Below are 14,772 nucleotides of genomic sequence, written 5' to 3'. Positions count from 1 at the left end.
GGAGACTTGCTTTGGAGTCTACTTGCGCATGTGCGTACATATATACGGCCGGGAAATGTCATTTGTTCATCGCTGATCGACGTGGTCGCCCGGGATGCTGAATATGCGGTTGACCGTGAGTTCCACAACTCACGGTCGATGTCCATCTTTCCCCACTCCACTTTTCCCCTGCCTTTCCTCAGCCTTCTAGCTTCCTCCGCCTCCCGAGCGCCACCGCCGCCGGATCCGCCGGATCTGCTGCCGCGTGCTCCTCCGCGCATCGCCGCCGCCGGATCCGCCCTCCCCGCCGCCGCGCGCCGCCGGATCCAGCTCCTGGGTTGCCGCGCGCTCCTCCGCCTCCGTCGGCGCGCAGATCTTCTTTCCATGGCCGGCGGGTGCTTCCCCGGCGCTGCCGCCGCGCGGATCCGTCTCCCCCTGGTGCGGCCGCCGCCGCGCTCCCTGGGCCGCGCGCTCCCCCGGCGGCGGGGAGGCACGACGGGGCAGCGCGGCCTCCCCGCCACCTGCATCTCCTTTTTTTTCATTTTTTTCTTTTTTTACCTGAGTTTTTTTTATTTTTTTATGTAAAATTTTTTCTGTTGAATTTTTTTAATTTGTTTCGTATAATTTTTTTTCTCTTGAAGGTTCCTCTCTCCAAATTTTTTCTTTGAAAAAAAATTCTGCTCTCTATTTTTTCTTGATTTTTTCCTTGAAAAAAGTTTCTGCTGTCCAAAAAAAATTTAGAATTTTTTTCTCAAAATTCTTTTTCTTAAATTTTTTTTTGAAATCAGAAAACGACTCGCCCCTGACAAAGACAGTGCACATCTGTACATGCACAGTACTACGTCAACTTGATTGCATTGATTGCCGTCGTTCCTTCGCTGGTAACGACGACCGGACTGCGTGGTGCTGCTGCGTCGTCGTTCAATGATTTCACCGGCCGGCGACGACCGGGCGTACGGCGGAGCACGCTTCTTCCTTAGCTTTGCCATTATTGTAGGGAGTGCCCGGCGAAAAGAAATTTGTAGTTTTTGCGGCATCCCTTGACAATTCCAGGTCTGACGGATCTGAACCGTTCTGATTTCAGAACGTGAGAATTTTTTTTTTCTTACAATCTCGCGATCGAGATTGTGGACAGTGGTGGCGAACCGTACTCCCAAGTTGGCAAGTTGCTGCTTCGTCGGAGACTAGCTGCTTGGAGCCGGCAGCTAGCGTACGTGAGGAGTACACTTTGGATTGAACACGACCAGCCGATCGATCCGATACGACCAGCCAACAGCAAGCATCTATATATGCACACGGCCTATCAGCTTAGCTTAGCTTTGTTGAATGAACCGTAAGGATTCAAACCGTCTGGAATGCACCCCATGCAATGCGTGCACGTGCTAGATCAGCGTCGTTGTTGCACTCTCGCACACGTGTTTGGTTACATTAAAAAATTTTCGCGCACGTTTTTCGAAAAGAGAATCTCGTATGCATGGAGTACTGAATGAAGTCTATTTGCAAAACCTTTTTAGGAATGAGTGTAATTTTTTGAGACGAATCTAATGGCGGTAATTAATTGATGATTTGATACAGTGATACTACAGTAACCATCCTCTAATCGCGCGGTCAAAGGCCTCATTAGATTCGTCTCGCGATTTACACGAGGGGTTGTAGAAGTGGTTTTGTAATTAGACTTCATTTGATACTCTAAATTAACGGTCAAAGATGCTACAGTAATTTCGCGCAAACTAACCAAACACGGCCACGGTCAAGTTTTTGTTGTCGCACTCTCGCTTTCCTCCTCTCCATGTGCATATATAGTGAACGAGGTGAATTCAGTTGCGGCTGTTCTCTTGGCTCGTCATTGCTATCCCGATGCTCAACTTGTAGGACCTTCTGGTCGGTCCGTGGACTGACTGAATTGTGGCCGGTCTTGTGGGCACGGGCCAGAACGGCCGTCCTCACAAGTGGCTTCTTTTTCAGAGACTTGTTGGACTTGGAGCCAGCCAGAGTAGTGCCAGTCATCATCACCACCCGCGCAGATTGGCGAATGAGCAGTGAGCCGTGCGTGCTCAATTTGTCTGAAGCGCACACCAAGCACGTGCTCGATCTCCAAACAAGATACCATTGGAGATACTCTAGGATCACGCATCCCCAACGTCGTTGTGCCTGCGCGGTCAAGTAGTCGTCGTTGCTGAATGCTGATGATGCCTATGCTCAAGCGAGGGTATATATAGCTAGGCTTGCAGGCAGTGGCGCCCGGCTCAACGCAATCTCCACTAAATGAATAGTAATTTGCTACTGTTTATAAATATTTAGTGCTAAATTACATAGGTTGCCCCCCTCCACCCGTTTAGTGTTTAAGCTCCACCAGTGTAAGACAAGACATCTTCTTCTATAGACATACGTACACAAGGCAGTCACTTATTTACTACTATTACATAGGGACATCTTCCACATTAGGAGTATTTACCTCAGCTCGTCAAGCAGGGCTAACATGCTCGAAAGCACGTAGGATAGCACGATACCGCCAATGCGAAAGGTGCAGTGGTACTCGGTTGTCGCCGCAGCGAGGAGCCCAGCAGACACGGCAGCAGCGGCCACACATTTGGGAATCTGACACTGGCGGAGCTTAGTGCATTTGAAAGGGGCCATGACCCCCCCGACTTCTGAAAACCTGCACTAAAAGAATAGTAAATCAGCTACTGTTCATTGGTTTTCAAGACAGAGTACCATAGCCCCGCGCTCAAGCTCCACCACTGCCTGCACGACAACTGCGCCGCCGATTTGACCGCCAGTGGCGGCAGCCGGCCGGCCGGCGAGCTCTGGACTCGCATGGGAGCTACCTAGCGTCGTCGTCGTCTTTGTCGTCGTTCAGCCGGCTCTATTTTCTCCAAGAAGAAGAGCGCCGTGCCTGCGCATCGGAATCGGATAGATATGGTCGGAGAATAATGAAGGTGGCACAGCCGTAGACGACAGACAGGTCGTCGTCACTCCTGGGCGCTCGATCCGATCCACTGTTAATTATTAGATCGTGGCGGAAGAATTTTGGGGCCGGGCAGGTACCCGCCCCCATGTGCTTCGTTACCTTCTCTCTAGAAGGAGAGAAATAGATCGAGCACTAGATAGATCCGATCCATCAGAGGATTATTCAGCAAAGCGACACGTTCGTAATCGCCCAGGGTCTGTCCGGCGGCTAGTAAGAGATCTTTCTCAAGGATCACGGGGCGCGCGATTGTGACTTGTGAGGACCCGGCCGTTGCCAATTTGCAGCTTAGAAATGGGATCGACGACGACCGATCAATTACTGCCGCCGCAACAATACAAATACAATACAATAATGTGCCTTCCGTTGAGAATCGAGGTGCGTATCCTTCGGACAGAAGCTACAGCTAGCGTGCCTAAACGATCGAGCGATGATCTGACGCCCAGGCCCAGGCTGCTGTGACGTTCTGCCGCTGATGTCACACAGCTCATCAGCGGATGAACATATACAGTAGTCTCGCGGAATTTAGCTCCACAAGTAGCCCTGAGCAAACGAAAAGAGAAAACCTTTACAGTATAATATATGGTTAATTTTCATATATTTTCTGCTCATGTTAGAGTAGTATAGGCTTAGCAACTAGCAACTGTTCCCAACACCGAGATCTCATCGCCGGCAGTGGCCTGATCCCCTGCCAGTAGGGGGAGAGAGGGGGGGGGGGGGGCGAGTTAACGGCGCGGATTGCAGGGACTTCAGGTAGCTGCCTATGGTTGTATGATTTGCAAGATTATTGTGAAGATCTGGCTGTCGAGTCCAGAAAAAAAGAACAGTCCCTGTTGGATTTCAGAATACGCAGAGCTCAACAGCATTGACTGGTGACCTTAGAAAAAAGGGTCAGTTGGATCCATGCCACTACAATTTCACGAAGTTGGATTTCATGTTGAAATCCATACCATTGAGTGCATGATTTTCAACGTGAAACCTAATTTCACGGAGTTGTGGTGGCATGAATCGAATTTTCCCTAGAAAAAAGGGCCCTATATATTTTGGTGATTATGTACTACGTCAAGTTCTACCCACAAAATCCTCCTCCAATCTATATTTTTCATCTAGAGAGGAATCTTTGACGACATGTGCATTTATGCTGGCTGCTCGGCTACGTTATGTTGTCGGTGTCAGCTCGGAGCGATTAACAGACAAGGTTAGGCATTCTCGCTTGTCTTCTTTCTTCCATGCCGCCCCATTGCCATGCATACCAGCGGAGCCATCTTTAAGTGGACATCCCAAGTTGGTTCCTCCGCCTATGGCAGCGTTCTCAGGCTTGTGGGTCCTTGCATTGTGATTGTCAACGTAAGTTGCACGTCACATGAGCGTCAGGAAATAAAATCCGGTGCCAGATTGCCAGAAGGGGAGGAAAAATGCCCGAGCATATATCATATGGCAATTCCAATTTTCCTAGGTTAAAAAGTCAACTGTGTTTCGAAAAAAAAACTTGGTTGAATGGACCCGCTCTTCAGTTAGGACGTCACCATCCCAGTCGTCGGAGCTCTTATATATCCAACTGCTAGTGAAGTGATCATCACTGGCTGGAAAAGAGATGGACACCTCCAACATTTTCCGGCCGGCTCTTGACCGGATCAAGTCCTCCATCGCTTCCACGGCGAGCTACGGGTTCACCCGGGTGCTCAGCTTCACCGGCTCCTTCAACGACCGGACCAGCCTGCTGCACGACGCCGAGGTCGTCGGGCCCGAGCAGGCGGACGAGCCCGCCCCTCCGGCGCAAGCACAAGAGGCGGCGGCTCCTGCAACGGTCACGACCGTCCACACGCTGGACATCGAGGCGGCGACGCCGCTGGCCGGCCTCTCTTCTGCCTCGGAAGGACAGAGCCAGGAGGAGCCGGCCGCCCAGGACGCGGAGTCGAGGCGCATGGCCAAGAGCGTCCAGACCGTCTGCCTCTTCGCGGCCTCCGCCTCGCTGGTGCTGTTCGTGAACCTCCCCAGGAGGGACGGCCCGAGCAAGAACGCCGGCGAGGCGGCGGCGGCGGGGGAGCACGGGCCCGGCGCCGCCCTGTACAGCGCGGACCTGGCGTTCATCAGCCTCGGCTTCTTCTCGAGCCTCGGGCTCTCCATGCTCTCGATCGTGGCGAGGCCCGGCGAGGCGGCGGTGGCCGGGGTGCAGAAGTGGGGGATGGTGGTGGCCGTGGCGTCCGTGCTCGTGGCGTTCACGCTGCGCATGTGCATGATGCCCGTGGCGTAGCCGGAGGCCGGCCGGTCGCGTGGCTGGGCGTCTCGTCCTCTCATCGCCGTCGCCGTGTGGCAGCCGGACTACGAACCCGTCACCGGCATGGAAGTTCGGCTGTGGACGGCGCGAGCGGTTCGGACGGTGCCGGCGCCGGCGGCACAGCCACGTACAGCTTTTCGTCGATTTTGTGTATACATGTATATGCATTCATGGTGACCCGTCAGGCAATCAGCCACCACCACGGCCGGGGCCGCTGGCTTGCTGCCCGTGTATAGATGGTGTCGAACAGTTACAAATCCCAGGTGTTACCTTCTTGACAATTGGACGCGGGATCGATTGATCAGCGTGCGTGGCTGCAGGGGCGGAGCCAGGATTGAAACATAGATGGGTCAATTTATTAATATCGATAATCAGGAGGAGTCATACTTTGTTAATTAACAACATTAGCAATGAGATTATGGAGTTTTATGTGTAGTTACACCAATGTTAGAGGGGGCCATGGCCCCTGCCCGCCCCCCTGGTCTCCGCCCCTGCGTGGCTGTCGCTCGATCCATCCATGTGTTTGTTCCACGGGTTTCACTTTCTCGCCTTCCCGGCGGGCCGGCCCACGCGGCCAAGCCTCGCTCCAGCCCTACCAACCCGCCAGTCGATCGATCTCCCTCCCAACTCCCATCATCTCTGCCCGCGCGTCGTCCGCTCCCCACGGCAAGCTAGCCAGGCCAGGCGTCTACGCCCGGCAGGGCTGCAGCGCGCGCCCGTCTAGCCGAGCCGAGCACATTCGACTTGCTCCTGGCGGACCTTGAGCCGATTGCTCGCGACATGGCACACATCAGCTTCCCGGACACCTGACGCGACAGCAGCACATTGCCACTGCCAGTGTTAGCGAACGTGCGGCGGCACCTGTCGCCCGGCCGGGTTGGTCGATTGACTACAAGGAGCAGCACACAGAGGGGAAGGGGCATAATTATCAGAACCAGAACCTGTTCATCTTCCTCCTCAAGTCTATCCCTCTACTGTTCTTTCTGGTCCTTCCCCGATCCCTTGCTTTGCTGCCCTATCCCGAACTTTATTTCGCATATCTGTATCCTGAACTTAGCTGCTCCTATATCAGTACGTGTCAATCCTGTTGGAGTAAGGATGGGGGGGGGGGGGGGGTGCTAACAATCATGTCATCAACAACTTCAACATCTAAATCCGCTATGCTGAATTTCGGAAATGCTTCTTGCTACAGGATCCCATCAATTGCATCCCTGGTCGTTTCAAGTTACTAAAACTAGCAAGGTGTCCCGCGCAAAATAGCGCGGGTCACTAGCTTTTTTCTCCTAACATTTTGACTTCTTTTACACACAAAAATAGTTAAATAATTTTATTTTATTGTTCATAACACTGGTTTTATCCATAACTAGCAAGATGGCCAGCGCAAATAGCGCGGGTATCTAGTTTTCATCTATGCTAATTTTTAGACTTCTTTTTACTTCAAGTTAAATTTATTCAAAAAAATTTGTTTTGTAGTTTTATTGTCATTGTTTTTCCTAAATCGCTAAGGTCAAGATATCATCTTTTTATCATCATATTTCATGGCACAAAATGTGAACATGATAAAGGGAATGTGTTATTGCTTATGCATCATGCTCTGTCATATATGGACCTCCACCACCCGATATTTTTTTGTTGCCATGCTCACACATTAAATGCCAACCTTACCTAACTTAGGACAGTGCATAGAGAGTTTGGAAGTGGCATGGCAATTTTTGAAACAGAAAGGGCAAGAATAGGTATATCCATAGAGAGTTTGGAATTAGCATCCTCAAATCCTCCTCTTTTTTGCAAAATTTATCGAACTGTCATCTCATCAATACATCATCACTATCATCTCTTCATCTGCATATCAGCCACAAAATAAAGTAACCTTAAATTTATCAACATGCATATAATTTTGCTTGTGACACCATCAATAATAAATCACTGGAATGCCACCTGTCACTGCTGCAGCCAATGTTTTTAAAGCGGTAAGAAGAGGCGTAGACAAAACAACATGATAGAGCAGTAGGATTAAGAAAGAAAAAAAAAGACAAGAGAGAAAAGAAAGAAGCAGGAATAATAAATGGGCCGGCCCAGATCTTCAGGCAGTTCATTTGACCCATCTCCCTCTTCTGGCACATTAAAACTTAGCCCTTTCCTACTCTCCTGCCACATGCGCCGCCTCTCTCTCTCTCACGCGCGCGACCTGTAGGAAGGTGGATGGAGCTGGCAGCTAGCGTCCAGCCGATTTGGCGGCCGGAGTTCTTCAAGAGCTTCAATCCAATGGCGCACGACGGGAATCCCCGGTTGGAGCTGCGGTGGCAGCTATGGCAGGAGCGGCGGCGGCGGCTATCCTCTCTCTCTTTCCCCCCTCCCGGTCTTACCTCTCCCCCTCCCGCTATTTCTCCCGGCGCTGTAGGCGGAAGGCGTGATTCTTCCCGCGCCAGCGCTGATTCGCCCGCGAAGCAGCGCGCAAAGCCGCGCCCGCCTTCCCGACGCCCGGACGCCCAACGCGCAAGGCGTTCGCCTTCTCCGCTATAGCGGACACCATAGGCGCGGATGTTTGAGCAACGGAGACACCCCAGAATTTTTTTTCGCTTGAACGCCAAGGCGACGCCTTAAAAACCTTGGCTGCAGCACCTCCCCTTGAAGTAAACTTCCTCCATCGCTTCTACTTATCTTCCGTGGTCAACTAAAATGTGTTCCATTTCTACTTTCTCTCTCTCTCATAGCTTTGCAAGAGAACCAATCTGTGGGAGCTATCACTAGCTATTCTGCTTAGTCTTAAAGCACCATGTGGCCGCTCTAATCAAGTTTTCAAGTTACCAGATCGATCTTGTTATCATTCGATTAATAGAGCTATCCTTACAGCATTGAGCAGCTCCGTGCTCAAATCATGTTGTTCTCATTCTCCATACAAATCAGGTTCCTTCTGCTGGTGGCAGAGCTAGGAAAAATATATAGCTGAGCTGAAATATAAGCGAGAGACTAAATCAAAAGTAAAAGTTTTCACCCCACATTCACATTATGCAATCACACTATCTAGAAGTTTTCAATCAAAAATGAAATCAAATAATTAATAATACTATTTGGTTTATTCCTCTTGTTGCATGCCAAACACCGATCTTGCGACCTTCTGCTGGCCCCTCGCCATTGGCCGAGTCCTCCTGCTACTGACTACCCCTGCTCCATCTCTAGCGGCTTGCCGGCGCCCGGCGGCCACGATAGTGCCAACGTCAGGTCGCTTGTGTTCCTCATTTCCATGAATCAAGCTGTTGCCGTGCCACGCGCACGTCACACCTATAAACCTATTTAGCTGCTCCTATTCAGCCGATTTGGCTGCCGATGATCTAGCTCCGCGCGCTCGAGACCGCTGTCGCTAGCCCGCGTGCTAGAACCTGCGCTGGGAGAATTGATTGTTCTCGGCAGTTGGTTCTTTTACACATTGACTGCTGTTGGATAGGTTGGGTAACATGAGGCACAACAGCTTCTTCTTGCGCTCATCTTTTATCGCTAATTACCATGGTGGCCAATGATCAAGTCGAATTAAAATCTTATTACAGTTCTATTAGCTATTTCCATATATAAAACAATAGAGTTGTACTTGTATACATCTAATATAATAAAGCAGTATTAGAGAATTCTTTGGGATAGTCTAGACCGTCAGATTTTTATAAAATCCAACGGTGCAAATTTTTCTCTTTTATAGATTAACGTGGGAATTTCTAGACTCTCTCGGCGAACGTGGTGGCTTCTTTTAACATTTTATATTAAGATAATAGATTATCATTTGCCCCCTCTTTTATTATTTAATGAGGGAGTTTCTTTTCAAAATTTATCTACTAAACATAAAGGTATGAGCCTAATAGTTTTATTTTTAAAATTTATCAATTAGCGTACAATATTTAGTCTCATTATTTAAAAATTATTTTTCTAGATACTGTTGTAAATTAAAATACATTTTCATTTATTTTCATGAATTTAATTATTGACATGGACTTTTCATTTTTCTCAGGTTCCAATTTGATATGGGGTACTACTAATCTTCCTACTATTTTAATTTTAAAATTAGAAACTCATCATTTAGCAGTTGTACTTATCATGTATTCTTAAATAGATCATTAGATTATCATAAAAGTTAATGGTGTAAATTAATTTTTATTATTGTGGTAGTTAAAAGTCCTAATTTAAAATTTGTACATTGGTTCTTTACACAACTAATTAGCTTTCCAATCTAAATGGAAATTAAGAAACAATTTTTATTGTTTCAATGCCTATTCTTAATCGTTTATTAATTGTATATGTTGGACCATTTATTTAGCTATTTTGCTTCTAGATTTGCATATAAATGAGCTACTGATTTTTTTTGAATTTAGATATTTATTAATTGTATTCAACATGGACTCTTTGTTCAACTAATATTTTCCTTTTTCTTTTTTCAAATTTATTTATTTGTTAATTGGGTTCGACATATTGATTCTTTGGATATTCGTAGACCATTAAATCATCATAAATCCAGTAGTGCGTGACCATTTAATCATACTGTTTACTGGAATTGTAATGTAATATTTCTAGGTTTTGCATGTGAGATTAGCATTCTTTGTCTACTATAAAATCAAAAAAGCCTAGCAACGGTAGACCAATTGGTCTGCCGTGCACCTGGCACCCTGCCGGCCCAAGTTCGATCCCTTGTCAGGGAGAATTTGTTGGCCGAGGGTGGTGTGGTTTATCCGTGTGTCAAAAAACATCTCCTCGCATGTCCCACTTCAAAGCACCGGTCTAAGGCCGGTCCCGTTTCACATGGGTTGCGGTGCCGTTGTGTACAGGTGGGGCAGGGGTTCGGAAATTTTCTCGACCTGTGTAAGGAGGTCTTCTTCCTACAACACTATGCCGTGGGGGTGGTCTTGCCCCCACAATTCGAGTTTTTTTTATATAAAATCAGGAAAAAAACAATGCACCATTCCACATTGAGGATCAATAATTCTTCTACCACAATGCTATCTAGCTTGATCTTGTATGATAGTTTTATTTCTATATCACAACTTGGCCAATTAACCATAGGAGTTTTGATCCCTATTGGTTCAGCAAGAACTATTTCTCTCCATGAGCACAACTTGAAGCTTCCTTTGCCTGTTTTCACATTGAGTCAATGCTGCTCACCAAAGTGAACCCTTTCATCTAGTCTCTCATATATCTCTTCTCTCCTCGCTACTCAATCTTCATGACATGCCACTCCACTTCAGCGTACTCGCTAATGTGGAAAAGCTCCCGCTCGAGTATCACGGGCCCACCAGGTACAACCATCATAGTACCCGACTTGGAGGGGACTGGACATATGAGAGCCACATAGGAGGGCGCAACCCTGGAGACAATGATAGGCCCGCCATCAAGGACCAAGTTAGTATTGAGTAATGTGGAGCACGGAGTAACGATAGGTGAATTTATGATGAATGACCAGCTCACCTGATCTTTCAAATTTCTCGGCATCTAAACAACTATTTATTATTATTTCATATATCTATTGACCATATTTGATACAGATACATATTGACTAAATTAGTTTGCACCATTCGATCTTCATAAAATCTAACGTGTGCTTCTCTTTTTTAGGTTAAGATAGAATTTCTAGACCCTATCGGCGAATGCAGTGACTTCTTTTAACACTCTACATAATATTCACAAAATTAGTTGTAAAATTAATCTATTTTGGCATTCTTACTATTTTTGCTTTATTGTTCCATGCTTGTTCGTTTATTGCCAGCTATCCAAGTCATTTTTTAATAATATGATCAAAATTTATAATATTCAAAATATCAAGGGTGCAACAAAACCATTATTTTAGCTTATTGTAGTAACTAATAATGTTCACAAAAATAATTGATAAATTTTGTGGATGCGAACAAAGTCAAGCAAGCTGCCAGGTTCTTTAATTGGATGTCAATATCATTAAGAGAAGGAAGATGTCAATGTGGAGGTGCTTTTGTCCTACTGCAAATCTTCCTTGTGATGGCCTCAAGCGTCATATCTAGGTTCTGGCCGCCTGCTTGCGGCGTCTAGAAGGTGCCGAGCCACATGCACATCTAAAGGTGTTTGATCCACTTGATCTAAAGGTGCTCGTGGTGCTAACACATCATCTGCCTTGAGTCCGTGACATCCAGAACTGATTACGGAAATAGTGAGCATCACCAAAGACCTTCGCTCCTTGTAGCTTTTGCCGCATCTCCAAATCCCATCCCAGTAACCAATGCCAAGGTATGGATTTCTGTGGTCTAAAGGCACCCGTTCCTCCCCTGACATCGCTAAAACTGTCCAAGCAGCATGCTTCTTCACGTTGGATCGGAATCAACCGCTTGGTCTTGGATTTGAGCAACGATTGTTGGAGTCGACGGGTAGCGGCCTTCGCTGCCTTGGGCCAACCATGGTGGCGGCGCTCGCGAGGTGAGGAGAACGGCTCGTGGAAGCAGATGGGGGATGGGCGGCATCTCAGCAAGAATAAGGGTACGGTGATGCCAGCCTTTGGTATATGGAGCGATCTTTTATTTTGTTTCGGTTACCTTAGATTCTTATTAGAATTTGAACCGTATTCTATAAGGACTTTATGGCTTACTGTAGACCGTTAGATGTTCATAAAATCTGATGGTGTATATCTTTCATTTTTTTAGATTAACATGGTAATTTCTAGATCTTCTCGGCTAACGTGGTGGCTTTTTTTAACACTATTGTATTAAGATAATAGATACTAACTAAAAGAGGAAAATTGGAAAGTGTCCATGTGTCCTTTGTGAAAAAGCACAAAATGTAAATTTCATTGTTCATTTCAGTTGAATTGCTCTACTGCAACCTACAATTAATGCTTATTGACACCATTGACTTGTCAATTTGTAGTATTTTACGTTCGAAAGAGTTTTTGACAGACAAGGGTCATCCAACGACCAGAACAATATTAGTGTTAACCCAACATTCATCAGTTTTGGTCTACGCCGCAACTACACGCGCATGGTCTGATTCTCAGATTCTACTACTGAATTTATTGAGCTACTTAACAAATGATTACTGGTATGAAGACAAGTTTTGCAGAAACCATGTTCTTTGTCTCAACTGCATGAACTCATACAAGGTATTTCACCAAATAATGGAGCTAAGATAATGGCTGCCGGTAAGGCACAAAACCTAGCTTCCTTGTGGGATAACATGGAACCATTCTATATAAAAGATGGAAATCTACCAATCTATTTTGCAATATTAAAATATGATATGTCAAATGGTACTATGGACCATATCAAAAAAGCTTGGTTCTTGACCTATCTTGCGAATCATTTCTCTTTTGGTTTGTCCATGTGCCGCAAGTTTTTTACAAATGAGTTTTATCAAGCCTACAAAATCCTTGGCCGAGACTCCAATCTGAAATCAATTTTGACAACAGTGCTAGACGATAATATTGATTGGGGAGTGAAGATTGGGCTGTCCAGTGAATAAATACTGCCAAGTTGATTCTGGTATGGCGTTGATTTGGATGGGGAGTTCAAGCCAATTGCTCGATTCATAAAGCTTGGTCAGTTCCAATTGATAGATCAATCTCACCATTCACAAGCTCATGCATATACAACTGAAGCAGTTCTCGAATACAAAGAGGCACCTTTTGCAACATTTGGAAGAACATTTCAAAAAAAAGATGGAAATCCAAAAAATGGAAAAATTGGCTAAGGGTAAGGGGCAGTTGAAGGCAGTGGTTTAACCAATTAAAATAAAATATTTTGATGATATTGAGTTATTCGCATCAGGTTCATTGCAATTGAACCACTCGTACTAAAGCACATAATGGAGAACAATATGAAAGAGTAAGTGACCTCTTTTCTTTGACTCCTACTAATATCTTTATCTTGAACTCTTTTCTCAACTAAAAAAATACGCTCGTTTTGGTAGCTTCGAGAGTTTTATGTCATTCTACCAAGCTGGAATATCTGATAAAAAATATCTTCCACACAGCCGACCATTTAGGGTATTAGGACAGATATAGATAGTGTTGTGTATTAGCATTTGGCTATGGGCTTTTTTTTGTTTTTTGGAGATTGCTGCAACAAGAGCATCAAGTTTTGTGGCTATGGTGGTCGAGGTCAGCGCTGGTGATACTACATCTGGATCCATGCAATACTTTGCTTTGTAAAGTGCTTTTAGTTTGGAAGTTTTTGTTGCTTAAACATACGTGAATGAAAGTAGCCTATGGATAGAATCAGATTAGCTCTATTCATCTATGATAATCCATGATTTGTGATATTGGTATTACATGTCCATGTTAGAGTTAATCATGTGTCTTTCTTCCTACAATGTAAGATCTGAGATCGTTTTGGCAAATTGAGAGTAGGTGCTAGCTGCTCTTTCTGTAATGCTATTTTTCTTGAAATTCTGGAAAATGCCTAGCTATTATTTTCTCTTTGTACCATTGCAAAGAGCTTGTGTAGATCGAGGGCGATGGGCACCACTGCAATGGACCTAGTTTTGATTTCCTGTACTGCATGCGTGCTGGTTCAAGCTAAGTGTTAGAAAAATCTTATTTTACCTAACAAATCTTATTGTACCTAAGTGTTGGAAATTATATAGTGGAGCAAAATATCAATTGATAGATATTTTATGTGCTAGCTATGTAACAGCTAACATGAGCTATAAATAAAGTACTAGACAACCATACACAAGACATGTGAAATCTTTATTATCTAATATTGAGAAGCTATTGACTAAAGAGGGGTGAAATGTATGTTTAACTAACGACTTTCAGCTTGTAAAATAATATATTTCAAACTAGCTATAAAAACTTATATTTTTTTTGAGCGGATAAAAATTTATATTTAGAATATGGTTAAGTAAAAAAAATACTTTTAGAGATCATGTACATCCAACTTTTAAAGTCTAGATCCGTCACTGACCAATTTTTAAAGTCTAGGTCCACCACTGGCCATATATACAAGAAATTTGTGAAAGGAAACATATTTGAGGATTTGGAGAGTTAGGCCTAGTGGCTATGAAAACATGCTAACTAAACAATTACAAGAGTTGAGCATGGACATGAAAATTGTGAAAAGATTATCTAGGGTTGCCTTGTACTTCTCAATACCAGGAGAGTCGTTAGACCCCTTCATACCACCAAATCTTTTTTGATAGGTTATGTATAGCTAAACACAAATAAGTAAATTTGTGTATACATAATTTAGATTGTGAGCACAGTTTTCTGTATGGCTAGGATTAGAAGTAAAGAAATAAGTCAAGATGATCTGTGAATAGTGAATGATATCTTCTTGTTGCTGTTGCTAACCAGAGAATCGCTACATTTATATGTTTCCCCTGTTGCCATAATAGTTAGGCCATTAATTTTGAAGGCCAACAAGAATTTTATTGTGGATTGCAACCTTGGCGGTACATCAGGCTACCTCATCCCCAGTGACATAGTTCTGATTGATGAAATTCATATAAACTGGTCCTGTTGATTCTATCCTTGAAAAGGATACCATTTTTCACTATTTAAGTGATCATGGGTTTCACAAGAGGAATCATTGTGTCCTAGTTGTGGGGA

Source organism: Panicum virgatum, chromosome 5K (assembly GCF_016808335.1).
Source record: "Panicum virgatum strain AP13 chromosome 5K, P.virgatum_v5, whole genome shotgun sequence".
Taxonomy (NCBI): domain Eukaryota; kingdom Viridiplantae; phylum Streptophyta; class Magnoliopsida; order Poales; family Poaceae; genus Panicum; species Panicum virgatum.
This window is presented reverse-complemented; position numbering follows the sequence as displayed.